This window comes from Callithrix jacchus, chromosome 5, assembly GCF_049354715.1.
Source record: "Callithrix jacchus isolate 240 chromosome 5, calJac240_pri, whole genome shotgun sequence".
NCBI classification, from domain to species: Eukaryota; Metazoa; Chordata; class Mammalia; order Primates; family Cebidae; genus Callithrix; species Callithrix jacchus.
The window spans coordinates 63,133,547-63,152,536 of NC_133506.1; the positions used below are offsets into that span (position 1 = coordinate 63,133,547).

The 18,990-nt window shown below is 52.0% G+C and overlaps 1 protein-coding gene across 8 annotated transcripts in view; it reads left to right on the forward strand.

Moving 5' to 3' along the window:
• SPECC1 (sperm antigen with calponin homology and coiled-coil domains 1) overlaps positions 1-18,600 on the forward strand; it is a 498,473-nt gene extending 479,873 nt beyond the window's left edge. For all 8 annotated transcript variants that reach the window (XR_013535346.1, XR_013535347.1, XR_013535355.1 and 5 more), the window contains 3 exons: positions 16,231-16,378; positions 16,614-16,735; positions 17,080-18,600. The gene's annotated coding sequence lies outside the window, so the exon portion shown is untranslated. The remainder of the gene's footprint in view (positions 1-16,230; positions 16,379-16,613; positions 16,736-17,079) is intronic.
• The last annotated feature ends 390 nt before the right edge of the window (positions 18,601-18,990 follow it).

An 18,990-nucleotide genomic window follows, 5' to 3' on the forward strand; every position in this document is an offset into this window, starting at 1 on the left:
GGGTGGCCACGTTCCTCACTTCCCACTCCAGACACCGGGCTAAATGTGGCTTCTAGCAGGAGAGCTGATGGGAACGGAAAGAGTGGGAGCGGCCGGGTGCGGTGGCTCACGCCTGTCATCCCAGCACTTTGGGAGGCCCAGGCGGGTGGATCGCTTGAGCCCAAGCATTTCGAGAGCAGCCTGGCTGACAAGGCGAGACCCGGTCTATATGATAAATACAAAAATTAGCCAAGTGCGGTGGTACGTGCCTCTGTAGTCCCAGCTACTCAGGAGGCTGGGGCGGTCTATTTCTGGGCAGTCGAGTGAGACCCTGCCTCAGAAATAGAAATAAAAACCAGAAGTGTGGTACTTTGGTGTTTTTGTTGTTGTGGTTGAGACGGAATCTGGCTCTCTTACCCAGGCTGGACTGCAGGGGCGCGGTCTCGGCTCACTGCAGCCTCCACCACCTGGGTTCAAGTGATTCTCCTGCTGTTCAGGAGAATTCTCCTGATTCAGCCTCCTGAGTAGCTGGGATTATAGGCATGCACCACCACACCTGGCTAATTTTTGTATTTTTAGTAGAGACGGTGTTTCACTATGTCGGCCAGGCTGGTCTTGAACTCCTGACCTCAGGTGATCCACCTGCCTCGGCCTCTCAAAGAACTGGGATGACAGGCGTGAGCCCCCGCGCCTAACCTTTGGTGTGTTTTAAGAACCTTGAAAGTACTTGGCCGGGCGCGGTGGCTCACGCCACTGCCCTCCAGACTCCGTCAAATGAATGAATGAATGAATGAATGAAAAAAGAGGTTAGTAAAAGCAAAGAAAATGCCCAAAGGCCGGCGTTTCCTACCCCTCCCTCCCCGCACAGGTCAGGAAACGCAGCGGCGCCTCCTCCTGGAAGCCCGCGGATCCCGGGCCGCTGCGGGCTCCGCCGACTTCAAAGGCTAGCGGGGACCAGGCATTTCCGCGGCACCTGCGCCCGTGCCCGGGAGCGCGCGTTTCTCTCCAGAGCAGAGGCGGGCGCGGTGATTTAGGGCCGGGCGGTTCCGCCGGGGCCGAAGGTGCCTATTACCGCCGGGCGGGGCCTGGATTTCAAAAATTCCTGCCCTTCCTCGGGAAGTTCCGGCGCCGCCCCCGGGGGAGGACAGAACGCCCGCCCTGGAGAGAAAGCTCGGGCCCCACTGGCGGGGTCCTGGAACTCTCCCGCCCGCAGACAGCGGGTCCCCCCAGGCCCTGAGCGCCCCATTCCAAGCCCAGACGCTGATTTCAACCCACACGCGCCCCGTGTCGAAGACAGAGGGCGCAGTTTCAGGCTCTGGCCCTTTATGCATTCATTCAACAAACGCATTTTTTTGTTTGTTTGTTTATCTGGAGTCTCCCTCTTGTCGCCCAGGCTGGAGTGCAGTGGCGCGATCTCGGCTCACTGCAACCCCCGGCTCCCTGGTTCAAGCGATTCTTCTGCCTCAGCCTCTGGAATAGCTGGGACTGCAGGCCCTTGCCACCACGCCTGACGAATGTTTTGTATTTTTAGTAGAGATGGGGGTTCCCATGTTAGCCAGGATGGTCTCAAACCGCTAACCTCAGGTGATCCACCCGCCTTCGCCTCCGCCTCCCAAAGTGCTGGGATTACAGGTGTGAGCCATAGGCAGGGCCTCAACAAAAACTTATTGCCTGACAAGTGATCCGGTGACAGAGCAGTGAACAGCCAAAAACACGTCCTAATGGAGCACATGTTCTCCTGGGAAGAGTGAATAATGAGGAAAATAATTTGTGCAGTAAATAAATACAATTAAAGGGACATGAGCCAGTCCCAGGCATGGTGTCATCCCAGCCTGTCATCCCAGCACTTTGGGAGGCCAAGGCCAAAGGATCACTGGAGCCCAGGAGTTCCAGACCAGACTAGGCAACATAGTGAGATCCCCATCTCTACCAAAAATAAAATATTAGTTGGATGTTATGGTGCACGCCTGTAGTCCCAGCTACTCGGGAGGCTGAGGCAGGAGGATTGCTTGAGCCCAGGTGGTCAAGGCTGGAGTGAGCTATGATCATACCACTGCACTCCAGCCTGGCCAACAGAGCCAGACTCTGTGTTAATAAAAGTAGATTAGACAGGCGGGGCTCAGTGGCTCGCGCCTGTCATCCCAGCACTTTGGGAGGCTGAGGCTGGCGGATCACCTGAGATCAGGAGTTCAAGACCAGCCCGACCAACATGGTGAAACTGCTAAAAATACAAAAACTGTCTCTGCTAAAAATACAAAAATTGGCCGGGTGTGGTGGTGGACGCCTGTAAAACCAGCTACTTTCTGAGGCTGAAGCAGGAGAATCACTTGAACCCAGGAGGTGGAGGTTGCAGTGAGCTGAGATTGCACCACTGCACTCCAGCCTGGGCAACAGAGCAAGACTCTGTCTCAAAAAAAAAAAAAAAAAGTGGCCGGGTGCAGTGGCTCATGCCTTACAGGCATGTGGGAGTCTTCCAGCACTGTGGGAGACTGAAGCCGGCAGATCACGAGGTCGGGAGATCGAGACCATCCCGGCCAACATGGTGAAACCCCGTCTCTACTGAAAATACAAAAATTAGCTGGGTATCGTGGCATGTGCCTGTAGTTCCAGCAACTCGGGAGGCTGAGGCAGAATTGTTTGAACCTGGGAGGCAGAGATTGTGTTGAGCTGAGATAGCACCACTGCACCATAGCCTGGGTGAGAGGGAGGCAGGGAGGAAGGGAGGAAGAGAGGCAGGGAGGGGGGGAGGGGGAAAAGAACGAAAGAAAGAAAAAAAGGAAGGAAAAGAAAAGAAAAGACATTACGTTTGTTTTTTGTTTGTTCATTTTTGTTTTTGAGACAGTCTCACTCTGTCACCCAGGTTGGAGGGCAATAAGGCATCTCAGCTCATTGCAACCTCTGCCTCCTGGGTTCAAGCAATTCACCTGCCTCAGCCTCCTGAGTAGCTGGGATGACAGACGTGAGCCACCACGCCCAGAATTTTTTTGTATTTTTAGTAGATATGGGGTTTTACCATGTTGGCCAGGCTGGCCTCAAGCTTCTGACCGCAGGTGATCTGCCCACCTGGGCCTCCCAAAGTGCTGGGATTACCAGTGTGTGCCATTGCACCTGGGTGCCGTTAGCTTTCTTTCCCTTCCTCTGACCACAGGATGAGGACTCCCTCAACCTCCCCCTTCTCCAGGCAGCACCCATCTTGACCTACTGTCCCTCTCTCCCTGCACAGCGCCCCCATGCTCTGAGGGCAGTGTCTTTCTCTTCTGGCTTGCCTCGGCTCCATCTCTCCTGGTGCCTCATGTCATCAATTGCCCCTTCCTCAGTTCTCCAGCTTTCTTTCTCTACTGGCTCCTTCCTTGGAAATACACATGTGCTCAAGCTGCTTTCTCTGAATTCATCTTTCCTTACATCCTAGAATTTCTACCTTCTCTCTTTCATGTCCTCTCACCTCTCATAAGCCTGGAAGCCTGGCTCTCGCCACCCCAAATCCCCAATCTACTGAAACCACTCCCCTTTCATTCATCCCCCATGACCTCTGCAAGGTCTTCCTGGTCAATTGTTACACACTCATTGAGCACCTACTATTTGCCAGATCTTGGGTTAGATTACGAAGATGCCATGCTGAACAGAACTTACATGGTTCCTGTGTCCATGGGGTTTGCCATCTAGTGGAGAAGGCCATCTGGTAAACCAGTTATTTCAACAGCATGAAATAAAAGAACACGCAAAATTTGGAAGTCGTACAGAGGAAGGATGAGCTTCTTCTCTGAGGGGTCAGGCTCGACAGGGAAGATCATGCCTGAACTGGACTTCAGAGGATGAATAGCAGTTTGCCAGGGAGATGAGGAGCGAAGGGCACTGAAGTTATAGGAAGAGCAGGTGCCAGACCCTGGGAGTGCCAGCCATCATGGGATGAGAAAATGTAGGAAGAGACTTTGCCAAACCATGAAATGTGAGGCCAGGGAGTGACGGGAGATGAGGCTGGAGGTCAGTAGGCATCGTGCCAAAAAGCTTGCTTTTCGACCTGTAGGCAGCTGGGTACCACAAAAGGTTATTAAGCTGAGGAATGACAGTCATATTTGAATTACAGCTAGCGCTCCTTTGAGCAGTGTGGAGAATGGCTTTTTTTTTTTTTTCTTTTTTGAAAAAAAAAGAATTGGCATGTGGGGGAGGGGGCAGCGGGATAAAGCAGGTGACAAAAAGGGGTGTCAGCTCCACATCCTCTGTAAGAGGAGAGGCTCTCCAGACAGAGTCTCATTCTGTCACCCAGGCTGGAGTGCAGTGGCGCGATCTTGGCTCACTGCAACCTCCACCTCCTGAGTTGGGGCAATTCTCCTGCCTCAGCCTCCTGAGTAGCTGGGGTTACAGGTATGCGCCACCACTCCTGGCTAATTTTTGTATTTTTAGTAGGGACGGGGTTTTGCTATGTTGGCCATGCTGGTCTTGAACTCCTGACCTCAGGTGATTCACCCACCTCCGTCTCCAAAAGTGTAGGGATGACAGGCGTGAGCTGCAGCGCCCAGCTGATAATGGATGTTGAGACAAATTCTGGGCCAGGCGTGGCGGCTCACGCCTGTGATCCCAACACTTTGGGAGGCCGAGGCAGGCAGATCACAGGGGTTCAAGACCAGTGTGACCAACACAGAGAAACTCCGTCTCTACTAAAAACACAAAAATGAGCCAGGCATAGTGGTGCACACTTGTAATCCCAGCTACCCGAGAGGCCGAGGCAGGCAGATCACAGGGGTTCAAGACCAGTGTGACCAACACAGAGAAACCCCGTCTCTACTAAAAACACAAAAATGAGCCAGGCGTAGTGGTGCACACTTGTAATCCCAGCTACCCGAGAGGCCGAGGCAGGAGAATTGCTCAAACCTGGGAGGTGGAGGTTGCAGTGAGCCGAGATCGCACCACTGCACTCCAGCCTGGGCAACAAGAGCAAAACTCTGTCTTGAAAAATAAAAGACAAATTCCACTTAGGGAGCAAGGATCCTGGAGGAAGTGGGGCCTGAGCTAAGCAGGCAATTGTGAGAAAAACACACTGAAGTCACCACCTGCTTGGAAAATAGAATTGGCATGTGTGGGAGGGGGCAGCGGGATAAAGCAGGTGACAAAAAGGGGTGTCAGCTCCACATCCTCTGTAAGAGGAGAGGCCTTAGTGGAGAGGCTCTCCAGACGAAGGTTCAGCCATGGACATGGGGAAAGCCCAGGAAGGGTAAGAAAGCCGATGGCATATGATCACCTCGGCCCCAGGGCACCTGCTGCTATGGTGAATTTTTTTTTTTTTTGAGACAAGAGTCTTGCTCTGTCGCCCAGCCTGGAGTGAAGTGGCACAATCTCAGCTCACTGCAACCTCTGCCTCCTGGGTTCAAGTGATTCTCCCACCTCAGTCTCCCAGGTAGCTGGGATTACAGGCGCCCGCCACCACACCTGGCTAATTTTTGTATCTTTTGTTAGAGACCGGGTTTCACCATGTTGGCCAGGCTGGTCTGGAACTCCTGACCTCAGGTGATCGCCCTACCTCAGCCTCCCAAAGTGCTGGGATTACAGATGTGAGTTACTTCGCCCGGCCCAAACCACACTTTAAAAGGCTGTTACCATGCCTGTACAGGTGTGAGCCATCATGCTTGGCCCAAACCACACTTTATTTACTTTTTTTAAATGTTTTAATTTTTGAGACAGAGTCTCTCTCTATGCCCAGGCTGGAGTGCAATGGCTCAATCACAGCCCACTGCAACATCCACCTCCTGGGTTCAAGCCATTCTCCTGCCTCAGCCTCCTGAGTAGCGGGGACTACAGGTTCGTGCCACAGTGAATGTTTTTGTTATCACTGTTTGCTGTGTGGCATTTGAATAGCCTTCCTATCTGGGGAGAAGGGAGCCTCCATGGTGGGGCTCTGGGTGGCAGAGATTCCTGGTAACTGAGAGAGACAGGAGTCTGGGCACGTGACTGCCTGACTTGAATCTGGAGTGGTGTCCCCAAGAAACAAACAGGTAGCTGTGGAGAAATCCCGGTGCCAGGGCCAGGGCTAGGGCTGTGGCCCTCCGAGTCCTGCACGGGCATCTAGAGGAGGTTCCTGGCCTGGCACCGTGGGTCTAGCTACCCAGTTTCCTCTAATTCCTGTGATTCTCCCAGCCTTAATTTCCCAGACTTTCTTTTTTTTTGAGATGTAGTCTTGCTCTTTTGCCCAGGCTGGAGCGCAGTGGCTCACGCCTGTCATCCCAGCACTTTGGGAGGCCGAGGCAGGAGGATCACCTGAGGTCAGGAGTTTGAAACCAGCCTGGCCAATATGGTGAAACCCCGTCTCTACTAAAAATACAAAAATTAGCTGGGTGTGATGGCAGGTGCCTGTAATCCCAGCTACTTAGGAGGCTGAGGCAGGAGAATTTCTTAAACCCAAGAGGCAGAAGTTGCAGTGAGCCGAGATCGTAGCACTGCACTCCAGCCTGGGCAACAGAGCGAGACTCCATCTCAAAAAAAAAATTAGCAATTAGTTGTTCCTATTGTTACCCTCTTTCTGGAGAACATGCTTAGCAGCCCAGATTTCTTCCTTCTTCCAAGCTGACGCATGTGTTTGGTCCTCCCCCTGCTCCCACTCGCAGCACACCCAGTGGCACCCCTCAACTGAGCTCCTCCCGACAGCTTGCTCCTTCTTGCTGTAAAGCTGGAATATTGCCTGGCCCTCTGCCTGCACCACCCAGCCGAGCCCATAACACAGAACAGCAGAGTGCTGTCTGGCTTCTGGAATCAGATCATCGTTTCTTAGTGGTGTGGCCTTGGGCAAGAGGCTGAACCTCTTCTAGCCCCCATTCCTGCCTGTAAGAGGGGGTATTCATCAGGTTAGTGGTGGGATTAAACAAAACAAAGCACGTTATGCTCTGAGTACAGGGCCAGCCTCCTGGAAGGAACTCTAGGAATCTGAACTTTCTCTTTTTTGTACCCTCTGCTCCCCTCCCCTACAAGCCCGCCGCTGTGGCTGTAAATCATCTGGGTAACCAAGAGCAGCCTCCTACCTCCCACCGACTACCAAATCCTCCTCACCTCCACCCGCTAATGACCTGCTGATTGGCTTCTGGTGAAACCCTATCTCTACTAAAAATACAAAAATTAGCTGGGGGTAGTGGCAGGTGCCTGTAATCCTAGCTACTCTGGAAGCTGAGGCAGACAGGCATTACCTGCTTGAACTCAGAAGGATTGATTGAGACCAGGAGTTCCCGACCAACCTGGGCAACACAGCAAGACCCTGTCTCTTAAAACAAAAATAATCAGCTGGGCATGGTGGTGCATGCCTGTGGTCCCAGCTACAGCCTGGGAAGTTGACACTTCGGTGAGCTGAGATCAAGCCACTGCAGTCCAACCTGGATCACAGTGAGACCCTGCTTTAAAAAAAAGTAGATTTTGGCCGGGCAAGGTGGTGCACACCTGTAATCCCAGCACATTGGGAGGCCGAGACAGGTGGATCACCTGAGGTCAGGAGTTCAAGACCAGTGTGACCAACATGGTGAAACCCCATCTCTACTAAAAATACAAAAATTAACTGGGAATGGTGGCGTATGCCTGAAATCCCAGCTACTTTTGAGACAGGAGAATTACTTGAGCTAGGGAGACGGAGGTTGCAGTGAGCCACAATTGCGCCATTGTACTCCAGCCTGGGCAAGAGTGAGACTCCATCTCAAAAAAAAAAAAAAAAAAAAAAGATTTCTACCACTTTGTAGGTGACAATAAATGGCATCCATTACTATTGCTGCTATTATCATTGCTTTCATTATTGTTGTCATTCTGGGAACTCGGTGACCCATTTTTCCAACTCCCTTTGGTGACTCACTCGCTCTGCCTCTGGCAATTTGTAATGCCACGTCCCTGCCCTGCACATCCACCATCTCTGGGTCGTGCCTGCCTGGCTGGGAAATCCTGCAGTCTCCTTTTTCATTGTCAGAATTGTCTTGGGTATTCTTGCCTTCTACACTTCCACAGGAATTTGATTATCCTTTTTTCTAGTCACTATTTTTCTGTGACTCCCTCTTCCCTCTTCTAAGCATTTTCTTTGTCAGAGATGCAGTCTCCCTCTGTCCTCAAGGCTGGAGTGCGGTGGCTCGATCTTGGCTCACTGCACCAGCCACCTCCTGGGTTCAAGCAATTCTCCTGCCTCAGTTCCCAAGTAGCTGGGATTATAGGTATGCACCACCATGCCTGGCTAATTTTTGTAGTCTTAGTAGAGATGGAGTTTCACCATATTGGTCAGGCTGCTCTTGAACTCCTGACCTCTGCTGATCCACTCGTCTTGGCCTCCCAAAGTGCTGGGATTACAGGTGTGAGCCATCTCACCCGGCCACCTTGCCCATATTTTCTTTCTCAAGATGGCTTTCCTCATAGTGGCAAAAGGGCTACAGGAGTTCTCTGACTCACATGCATCCTCCATCATGAACAGAAGGAGAAGGGAACCACCCAGGAAGGTCCCTCTTAAAACCCCAACCCACAGAAACTGAACATACATGGTTTTTTTTTTAAGACAGAGTTTCGCCATGTTGGTCAGGCTGGTCTCAAACTCCTGACCTCGGGTGATCCTCCCGCCTTGGCCCCCCAAAGTGCTGGGATGACAGGCGGGAGCTACCGTGCCCAGACTGTGGTTGTTTTAAACCAGTTGTTTCTGAGGTTATCTGTCCCTCAACATGAGGTGATGAGTTCAGCCCCTCTGCCGTCTCCCAGGCCCTCCGGCTCCTGCAGTTGGCAGAGTTCTCTGGTGACTGTGAGCAGGAGCCGTTGCAGGCCCGCCCGCACCAACTTCGCCTCCACACCTCTGCAGCCTCCACGCCCGTTCTGCTAGCTTCAGGTCCCCTAGGCCAGCCATGGCAGGCACAAGCTGAAGATGGCAGAGCTACAAGGGGGAGAAGTCTGGGCCCCTTGTCATGGCTGGAGGATAGAGCCCAGGAATATTGCCTGACACAGACCCCACATGAATGGTTCCATGAGCAAGAATAAACTTTCAGCCAGGCATGGTGGCTCACACCTGTAATCCCAGTGCTTTGGGAGGCTGAGACAGGTGAATCATGAGGTCAGGAGTTCAAGCCCAGCCTGGCCAACATAGTGAAACCCCATCTCTATTAAAGATACAAAAAAAATTTAGCTGGGTGAGGTGGAGGGCACCTGTAATCCCAGTTATTTGGGATTCTGAGGCAGAGACTTGCTTGAACCCAGGGGCAGAGGTTGCAGTCAGCTGAGGTTGCGCCACTGCAATGACCTGGTGACAGAGTAAAACTCTTGTCTCAATAAAAAGAAATAAACTTTCATGGTTAAGCCACTGAGATTTGGGGATTTATCTGTTACAGTACCTAAAATTACCTTAATTAATACTCTTTTATACAGAATTTCCCCCCCCCCAGACTGGGGTGTAATGGTGCAATCTCAGCTCACTGCAACCTCCACTTCCCAGGTTCAAGCGATTATCCTGCCTCAGCCTCCCGAGTAGTTGAGACTACAGGCATGCACCACCATGTCCAGATAGTTTTTGTTTTTGTTTTTGAGACAGAGTTTCGCTCTTGTTACCCAGGCTGGAGTGCAATGGCGCCATCTCAGCTCACCGCAACCTCCGCCCCCTGAGTTCAGGCAATTCTCCTGCCTCAGCCTCCTGAGTAGCTGGGACTACAGGCACGCGCCACCATGCCCAGCTAAGTTTTTGTATTTTTAGTAGAGACAGGGTTTCACCATGTTGACCAGGATGGTCTGGATCTCTTGACCTCGTGATTTACCTGCCTCGGCCTCCCAAAGTGCTGGGATTACAGGCGTGAGCCACTGAGCCCGGCCAGTTTTTGTATTTTTAGTAGAGATGGGGTTTCACCATGTTGGCCAGGCTGACCTCTAACTCCTGACCTTAGGTGATCCACCCGCCTCAGCCTCACAAAGTGCTGGGATTACAGACGTGAGCCACTGCACCCGGCCTCATCTAGAACTTTAGAGATAAGTTTTACATAAACTTCCTTTAAATTTGATCCTCCTAACTCCTTGTGAGGTAGGTAGGACAGAGTGCTCTTTTATCAGTGAGGAGAACTGAGGCTCAGAGAGGCTAAGACATTTGCTCAGGGTCACACAGCTCATGGGTGGAGCAGGAAGCCAGTGGTAGGATAACAGTCAAAGCAGGTTAAGCTTGGAGGACAGAGACCAGGAGTGTGATTCCTGACTCCTGAACTAGTCAAGTGACCTCGGAGGAGTCATTTCTCTTTTGATTTCTCCATCTGGAAAATGGGCACTGTAAGACTGACTTTCAGAGCTCTAAGGGGAAGTTCAGATGACATGTACAGGACTCCTGACACCCGATGGGCACTTAGTAAACATTTGATGAGTGCATTGAGGAAGCGTTTAGCACAGCTGGGCACACAGTCTCTCCACTGCCTTCGCTATGCTTATTATTACGCTTATATTTTATTTACATGGAAACATTTCATGGTTTGTTACCGTCCAGGTTGTCATTTCGACAAGCTGCTGAGAACTTGGAGTCTCTCAGGCCTCCGGGAACCATCCGGGCTCCCCCAGACATGCCCAGCCCCTGCACAGCACACGGCCCGCCCCCCATAAATCAGGCCCTGTGACCTATAATTAACCAGCCTGGTCCCTGGCTGCTTCCTGTAGGTCCCAGGGGCTTCCTGTACCCCCACCTCTCCAGGAGTGGGGGCGGGGCGGGGAGCTGGGGGGTCCCTCCACCAGCCCCTGATTTATGGCCCTCTGTGTGAAGGAGATTTAGAGCTCAGACCAGGCTGGGAGAGAGGCCCCAAGGGAGCGACCCAGGGGTCGTCACCGCCTCAATTCTACCTCAAGTGGCTGTAGCGGGAGGGGCCAGGGCTGGGGACCCAGTCCTGGCACTTCCCAGCCCTCCAGGACCTGGCTTTGCACCAGGCACCTGCAGGGATTGAGGGACACTTCATGACCACCTGCACGGTCCTTGTTATCTGTCACCTGTTCTCAGATGAGAAAACCAAGTCTCAGTAAGTTTTCCCTGACTGCAAAGCTTCTGTTCTGTTACTTTATTTATTTATTTATTCTTGAGACGTAGTCTCGCTCTGTTGCCCAGGCTGGAGTGCAGTGGCATGATCTTGGCTCACTGTAACCTCTGCCTCCCGGGTTCAAGTGATTCTCCTGCCTCATCCTCCCGAGTAGCTGGGATTGCAGGTGGCCACCACTACGCCTGGCTATTTTATTTTTGCAGAGATGGGGTGGGTCTCACTTTGTCGTCCAGGCTGGTCTTGAACCCCGGCCGCCTTGCCTGGCAGAGTGCTGGTACTACAGGCTGAGGCACGGAGCGGCCCTCAGTTGCCCCCTGTAGGTCCACCTCCTCCACCCCCCTCCCCCACCCACCTTTAGCCACATCATTCCTGCCTAAGGGAAAGAGCCCAGGCCAGGGCAGCTGCCTGGGGGGGTCAGGGAAGGGGAGAGAGGGAGCCAACCTCACCCAGGTCCTGGGAAGTCCCAGTTAGCATCGGGTGGACTGCCCTTGCCTGGGTGTTGCTCTGCCCGGCCCACAGATGACTCAGCCAGCAAGGAGGAGACACCTGGGCCAGCAAAGGAGGGCAGCCTGGGCCAGCAAGGGGGAGATGCCCGGGCCAGCGAGGGGAGCAGCCCGGGTCAGCAAGGGGAGGCCCCTCGAGGTCCCACAGCCGGGAAGCTGGTAGGTATCTGAGGGTTTTCAGTGGGATTGGGGGAGGCCTAAAGGGGACCCAGCTGGATAAAGAATTCCAGGTCAGGCCAGGCACAGTGGCTTACGCCTGTAATGCCAGGACTTTGGGAGGCTGAGGTGGGCAGAGCACCTGAGGTCAAGAGTTCCAGACCAACCTGGCCAACATGGTGAGACCCCCGTCAAACAAAAAATTAGGCAGGCGTGGTGGGCACTTGTAATCCCAAGCTACTTGGGAGGCTGAGGCAGGAGTTACTTGAACCCAGGAGGTGAAGATTTCAGTGAGCTGAGACTGTGCCACTGGACTGCAGCCTGGTGACAGAACGAGACTCTGTCCCCTCAAAATAAACAAATTAATTAATTAAATAAAATACCAATCATGATTTCTCACGAGCAGTTCTTCAGGCAGCCTCAGTGTGGCGTCAGCCAGGGTCACTCATGTGACTTCATTGCTCTGGGAGCTGAGTGTGGGAATGCCTGAGGTCTCTCTCACCACGTGGCCTCATCCTCTGAGGCATCTCCCACAGGACAGCCTGGATTCCTCCCAGTGTGGCCACTGGATTACAAGGCAGAGGGGTAGGATGCTGCCAGTGTTCTCATAAGGACTCAGCCTGGAGGTCTGGGAACACCACGTCTGCCAGCGCCATTGATCAAAGCAAGTGGTGAGGCCGGCCCAATTCCAGGGTAGGGGAAACAGACTCCACCTCTTCCAGGGGCACCTGTCTATGTGCTTGGATTAGAGGAATTGCTGACAGTGGTATTTGAAGATGGCCGAATGTGCCCAGGTGCCCAGTTCTGAACCCTCTTCATCCTGCTTCACGCAGTAAACCCCTTTCTGCTTCACCTCACCCCGGCTCATTTATTCATCCCATAAAATCTGGATTCCCCTCTCTCCGCTGCTGGACCAGCACTCTCCGGTGACTTCCCGTGGGCTGATATAACGGCCACCTTCCGTTTTCACCTCCTTCCTCTACCCGTCAGCTCTGAAGCCACTGACCACGCCTTCCAGAAATGGGCTCCTTCCCCCTCCCTCCCTCTGTTTCTTCCTCCCTCCCTCCCTCTCTCTTTCTTTCTTTGTTTTATGATGGAGTCTTGCTCTGTGGCCCAGGCTGACTGCAACCTCCTCCTCCTAGGTTCAAGCAATTCTCCTGCCTCAGCTTCCCAAGTAGCTGGGATTACAGGTGCCCACCACCATGCCTGGCTAATTCTTGTATTTTTTTTTCTCCATGTTGGCCAGGCTGGTCTCGAACTCCTGACCTCATGATCTGCCTGCCTCGGTCTCCCAGAGTGCTGGGATTCCCACTGGAACTGGGCTCCTCCCGCTGGGATCTCTCCCCCAACTCCTCTTCTGTCCTTTTTATTGGCTCCTCTTCTTCTGCCAGTCCCTTAGCTGTCAAATGTCTGTTTCCAGCTGCAACTTCTCTGTTCCACAGACATCTCAACCCTATTCCAAAACACTTCTCCCCGGCTCCCCACCTGGGTGAACGAGATGAGTAAATGAGCAAAGCCATCACTGACCTAGTTGGTCCAGCCAAAAACCCATGACCCGTCCCACGTGCCTGCCACCGTCCCTGTAGCTAACTCAGAGGGGATATTTTACTCCTGGAATCAAAACGTGGGGTGTGAAGAACAAAAGTTAGGTGGAATCTCGGCGTCCTCTTCTGGTCAGAAAGTGGAACTCCAGGCTTGGTGAATTTTCTCACACCTGTCATCCCATCACTTTGGGAGGCCACAGCGGGCAGATCACCTGAGATTAGGAATTCAAGACCTTGGTGAAACCCATCGTTACTGAAAATACAGAAGTTAGACAGGCGTGGTGGTGGGTGCCTGCAATTTCAGCTACTCGGGAGGCTGAGGCAGGCGAACCACCTGAACCCAGGAGGCGGAGGTTGCAGTGAGCCCAGATCCCACCACTGCACTCCAGCCTGGGTGACAAAGCAAGACTCTGTCTTCTCAAAAAAGAAAAAGAAAAGAAAATCGAAACTTCATCTTAAAAAACAAAACAAAACACCACCCCCAAAAATCATGAAAAATCAAAAAACAACTGGAGAGAGAAAATAATAGCTAGTGGCTAGGGCCCTGCTGCTTGGTGCTGTCTGCCTGCGGCTGTCCGCTGCAAATATTGGAGTTTTATCTCTTCTCATTTGTGCTGGGAGAGGAGGTTGCTCTGTTGCCCTGGTCAGGTCCCTCCTGACGTCTCTCTGGGGATCTCCAAATCTTCATCACTTAGCCACCCATAGTTGCTCACTGCACATCACCCGTGATGGAGGAAAAATTGAGGCCACCAGGTGTGAACCCTCAGCTTCTTGCCGGGGCGCACAGAGAGATCTGTCTGCACCCACTTGCATGTCCTCCCCTCCTGCTGTCTGAAGATAACCCCTGCTGTGGGGGTGAGGGTGGGGGCAGGAGTATCTACTCCCGTCTTCACAGAAGGTGGGCTTTGAGCCACTAGCTATTATTCTGTCTCTCCATTTGTTTTTTGATTTTTCATGATTTTTGGAGGGTGGTGTTTTGTTTTGTTTTTTAAGACGAAGTTTCCCTCCTGTTGCCACAGCTGGAGTGCAATGGCATGATCTCTGCTCACCGCAACCTTCACCTCCAGGGTTCAAGCGATTCTCCTGCCTCAGCCTCCTGAGGAGCTGGGATTACAGGCGCACACCATGCCCAGCTAAAGGTTTTTTTTTTTTTTTGAGACAGGATCTCACTCTATGTCACCCAGGCTGGGGCAGTGGCACAATCACAGCTCACTGCAGCCTTGACCTCCTGGACCCAAGAAGTCCTCCCACCTCAGCCTCCCAAGTAGCTGGGACCACAGGCATGTGCCACCACACCTAGCTAATTTTTGCATTTTTTTGTAGAGATGGGGTTTCACCATGTTGCTCAGGCTGGTCTCCAACTCCTGGGCTCAAGTGATCCTCCCACCTTGGCCTCCCAAAGTGCTGGGATTACAGGCATAAGCCACTGCACCTTGTCCATTTTCTATATTGTAGTGAACTTTATTTTTTAGAATAATTTTAGATGTACAGAAAAATTAGGCCGAGTGCAGCAGCTCACACCTGTAATCCCAGGACTTTGGTAGGCCGAGGAGGGTGGATCACTTGAGGTCAGGAGTTTGAGACCAGCCTGGCCAACATGGTGAAACCTCGTCTCTACTAAAAATACAAAAATTAATTGGGCATGGTGGCAGGTGCCTATAATCCCAGCTACTTGGGAGGCTGAGGCAGGAGAATAACTTGAACCTGGAAGGCAGAGGTTCCAGTCAGTGGAGATGCATCATTGTACTCCAGCCTAGGCAACGAGAGTGAAACTTTGTCTCAAAAAAAAGAAAAAGAAAGAAAAAGAAAGAAAAAAGATGTACAGAAAAATTGAGAAGCTAATACCGAGTCCTCCATATACCCTTACCCCATTTCCCTTGCTACTAACCTGCCACATTGCTATAGTACATTTATTACAATTACTGAATCAATATTGACACATCATCATTATTAAGAGACCCTGTCTCCACAAAAAATTTAAAAATTAGCTGGGGGTGGTGGTGTGCACTTGTCCCAGCTACTCAGGAGGCTGAGGTGGGGGGATCGCTTAAGCCGAAGAGTTTGAGTGAGGTTTCAGTGAGTGAAGATCGCGTGACTGCATTCTGGCCTGGGCAACAAAGCGACACCCAGGCTCTACAAGGTAAAAATGAAAAAGGAGCTTCAGGCCTACGAGGAATCAGAAAAATTCCCCCACATGCATGAAATTGAGACAAGGGAAGATGATCAAAGAGATGAGAACCGCCTCCAAGCTAGGAGCCCGGCAGGTGAGGGCAAGGAGAGGGGAAGTGCAGGCAGCCCAGGGAGCTTGGCGAGGGCAGGACTCCTGAGCACGGGGCCCCAGCCTTTGTCCCCAGCCTCTCACGAAGCCGATGCGCCCCCTGCTCTGTGGTCTCCAGCTCTCACCCTCGAAGCTGCTGCAGTGATCCCCCAAGAGGGAAGCCACAAAGGAAACTTCTCCCACCCACCTCCACCCATCAGGAGCCAACCAGCTGCTGTGGTTTCCACGCCTGCTTGTTTTCTTGGTGTCCACTGCACCCAGCCCGTTCTGTCCCCAAAGTGACCTCTTTTGGCTGGGTGCGGTGGCTCACGCCTGTCATCCCAGCACTTTGGGAAGCCGAGGCAGGTGGATCACCTGAGGTCAAGAGTTAGAGACCAGCCTGGCCAATATGGTGAAACCCTGTCTCTACTGAAAATACAAAAATTAGCCAGGCATGGTGGAGCGCCTGTAGTCCCAACTACTGGGGAGGCTGGGGCAGGAGAATCGCTTGAATCTGGGAAGTGGAGGTTGCAGTGAGCCAAGATTACGCCACTGCACTCCAGCCTGGGAGACAGAGTGAGACTCCATCTCAAAAAAAAAAAAAAAAAGTCCCTTTTCTGTTGGAGAGTCACCACCCCTTTGTCCCCAGCACTTTGCATGGGATCAGCTTAAGCCCGTGAGAGGATCTCACCTTGGCCACAGCACGTGGTTCAGGTATGGGCAGTTGCCAGCCGGAGTCAGTAAGATGCCCAGCAATGTTTGCTGGAGCTGCCAGGAATAAAATACCTCCTTCTTCTTGTCAGGAAATTGCCTGAATAGACTCGCCCCTGCTGGACGTCTCTGAGCATAGCTCCAGCTCAGGAGAATGGCCGCCTCTATCCGGCCACCATGAAGACAGGGATCAGCCTGTGAATGAAGCTATTAGCACCAAGAAGAGAGCCGGGAAATGTGGTAAGAGAAACCAGGTTCCTGGTCACATCGTTTGAGTACTAGATGATCTATCCCCAAACCGTTCGGTCATGCAAGCGAAAACACTAAAGCCGTGTATATGCCTGTTCCTTTAGCTGTTGTTTGCAGCGTGAGGAGTCATAAGGAACACGATGCTCTGAGTCCATTTCATGGGTAGATCTTGATAGTAGGCTCGGTCTTTTTTTGTTCTTTCTTTCTGCCGCCCCCCCCCCCCAAGGTGGAGTCCTTCTCTGTTGCCCAGGCTGAAATGCAGCGATGTGATCTCGGCTCAGTGCAACCTCCGCATCTCGGGTTTAAGTGATTCTCCTGCCTCAGCCTCTTGAGTAGCTGGGATTACAGGTATGTGCAACCACACCTGGCTAATTTTTGTGCTTTTAGTAGAGACGGGGGTTTCTCCATGTTGGCCAGGCTGGTCTTGAACTCCTGACCTCAAGTGATCCACTGCCTCAGCATCCCAAAGTGCTGGGATCACAGGCATGAGCCACTGTGCCTGGCCTTTCTTTCTTTTTTGCGACAGGATCTGACTCTGTCACCCAGGCTAGAATGCAATGGTGTGATCACAGCTCACTGTCACCTCTGCTTCCTAGGCTCAAGCAATTCCCCCACCTCAGCCTCATGAGTAGCTGGGATTACAGGTGCGTGCCACCATGCCTGGCTAATGTTTGTATTTTTTGTAAATACAGGGCTGAGGAAGATGGCGCTGTGAGAACAACCCAGGATTGGAGCTCTCCTTGAATCCACAGAGAGGTGAGTTGGAGCTGCATTTCCAGATTGATCTTTGTTGCCCACAGAACGGGGAAATTCCCAAGTATAAAGGAGACACGGGACGCCAGGCAGTACCTCTGCCTGGTGAAGCCGGCAGCTGGGGTGGCGGCGGCCAGCCCTACCCAGCACTTCCCACAGGGCGCCCTTGTCCGGGTGCCCTGTTGAACCGGCAACCTGAGACTTGAGAGGGCTGGACTTGAGACTGAACGAGACTTGGACAGTGGGCCAGCCCAGGGGATTGCAGGGACAGAGCGTCTGGGGTAGCCCAGTGGGATGAACAAAACCGCGATTTCAAACGATCCCCATGCAGGCGGTCCGAGACGCTCTGTGGGGGAGGGGCGTCCACCATTACCGAGGCAACCCGCCCCAACTGAGATACACGCCCACTGCTGATGCAGCCAGCCATTGCCGAGGCAACCCGCTACAACAGAGAGACTCCGCGGCAGGGCATGGCGGAGACCACAGCAGAACAGCAGAGCCTGCAGCACAACAGCAGGGCGGAGCCTCAGCAGGCAAACAGTGGCTAGTCTGCCTCCTAGCTGGGCAGGACACCTCAACCGACATCCAAAAATAAAGCCCGAACCCCCCACCACAGAGCATTTGAGAAAAAAAGGGTTTTTTTTAATGAGCTCTGCTGCAGCAGAATCAAACATAGCAGCCTAACAGCCCTGAATGAACAACAGAGCTCACAGCTCAGCAATTGAGCTCCTATAAAGTACAAAATGTCTCCTCAAGCAGCTCCCTGACCCCTCTATATCCAAAAGACTGACATTTGGCAGGCATCATCCTGGGACAAAGATAGCAGAAAGAGAAACTGGTAGCATCCCTCACTGTGCCACAGCTGCTAGAGGTGCACCCAGACAAGCAGGGCCTGGAGTGGACCTCAGCAGTCGTACAGTAAAGGGGCTAGACTGGTAGAAGGAAAACCAAGTAACAGAAATACTTCATCATCAACAATCTGGGTGTCCACTCAGAGACCCAATCAAAAAGTCAGCAACTAAGCAGACGACAAGCGGATAAATCCACAAAGATGGGAAGAAACCAGCGAAAAAAGGAGGAAAACACCCAAAACCAGAACACCTCGCCTCCTAGAAAGGACCAAAACTCCTCACCAGCAAGGGAAAAAAGCTGGACAGAGAATGACTGTGACAAAATGACGGAATTAGACTTCAGAAGGTGGATAATGAGAAACTTTTGTGAGCTAAAAGAACATGTATTAAATCAATGCAAAGAAACTAAGGAACTTGAAAAAAGATATGAGCAAATGATAACAAGCATGGATAACTTAGAGAGGAATATGAATGAATTAAAAGAGCTGAAAAACACAATACGAGAACTTCGCGAAGCATGCACAAGTTTCAATAGCCGAATTGACCAAGCAGAAGATAGAATATCTGAAGTCGAAGACCAACTCAATGAAATAAAACAAGAAACCAACATTAGAGAAAAAAGCACAAAAAGGAATGAACAAAGTCTCCAAAAAATGTGGGACTACGTGAAAAGACCTAACCTACGTTTGATAGGTGTACCAGAAGGGGACGAAGAGAATGAATCCAAGCTGGAAAATACTCTTCAGGACATCATCCAGGAAAATTTCCCCCACCTAGCAAGACAGGCCAACACTCAAATGCAGGAAATACAGAGAACACCACAAAGATATTCCTCAAGAAGAGCAACCCCAAGGCACATAATTGTCAGATTCAACAAGGTTGAAATAAAGGAAAAAATACTAAGGGCAGCCAGAGAGAAAGGTCGGGTCACCCACAAAGGGAAGCCCATCAGACTCACAGCAGATCTCTCGGCAGAAACACTACAAGCCAGAAGAGAGT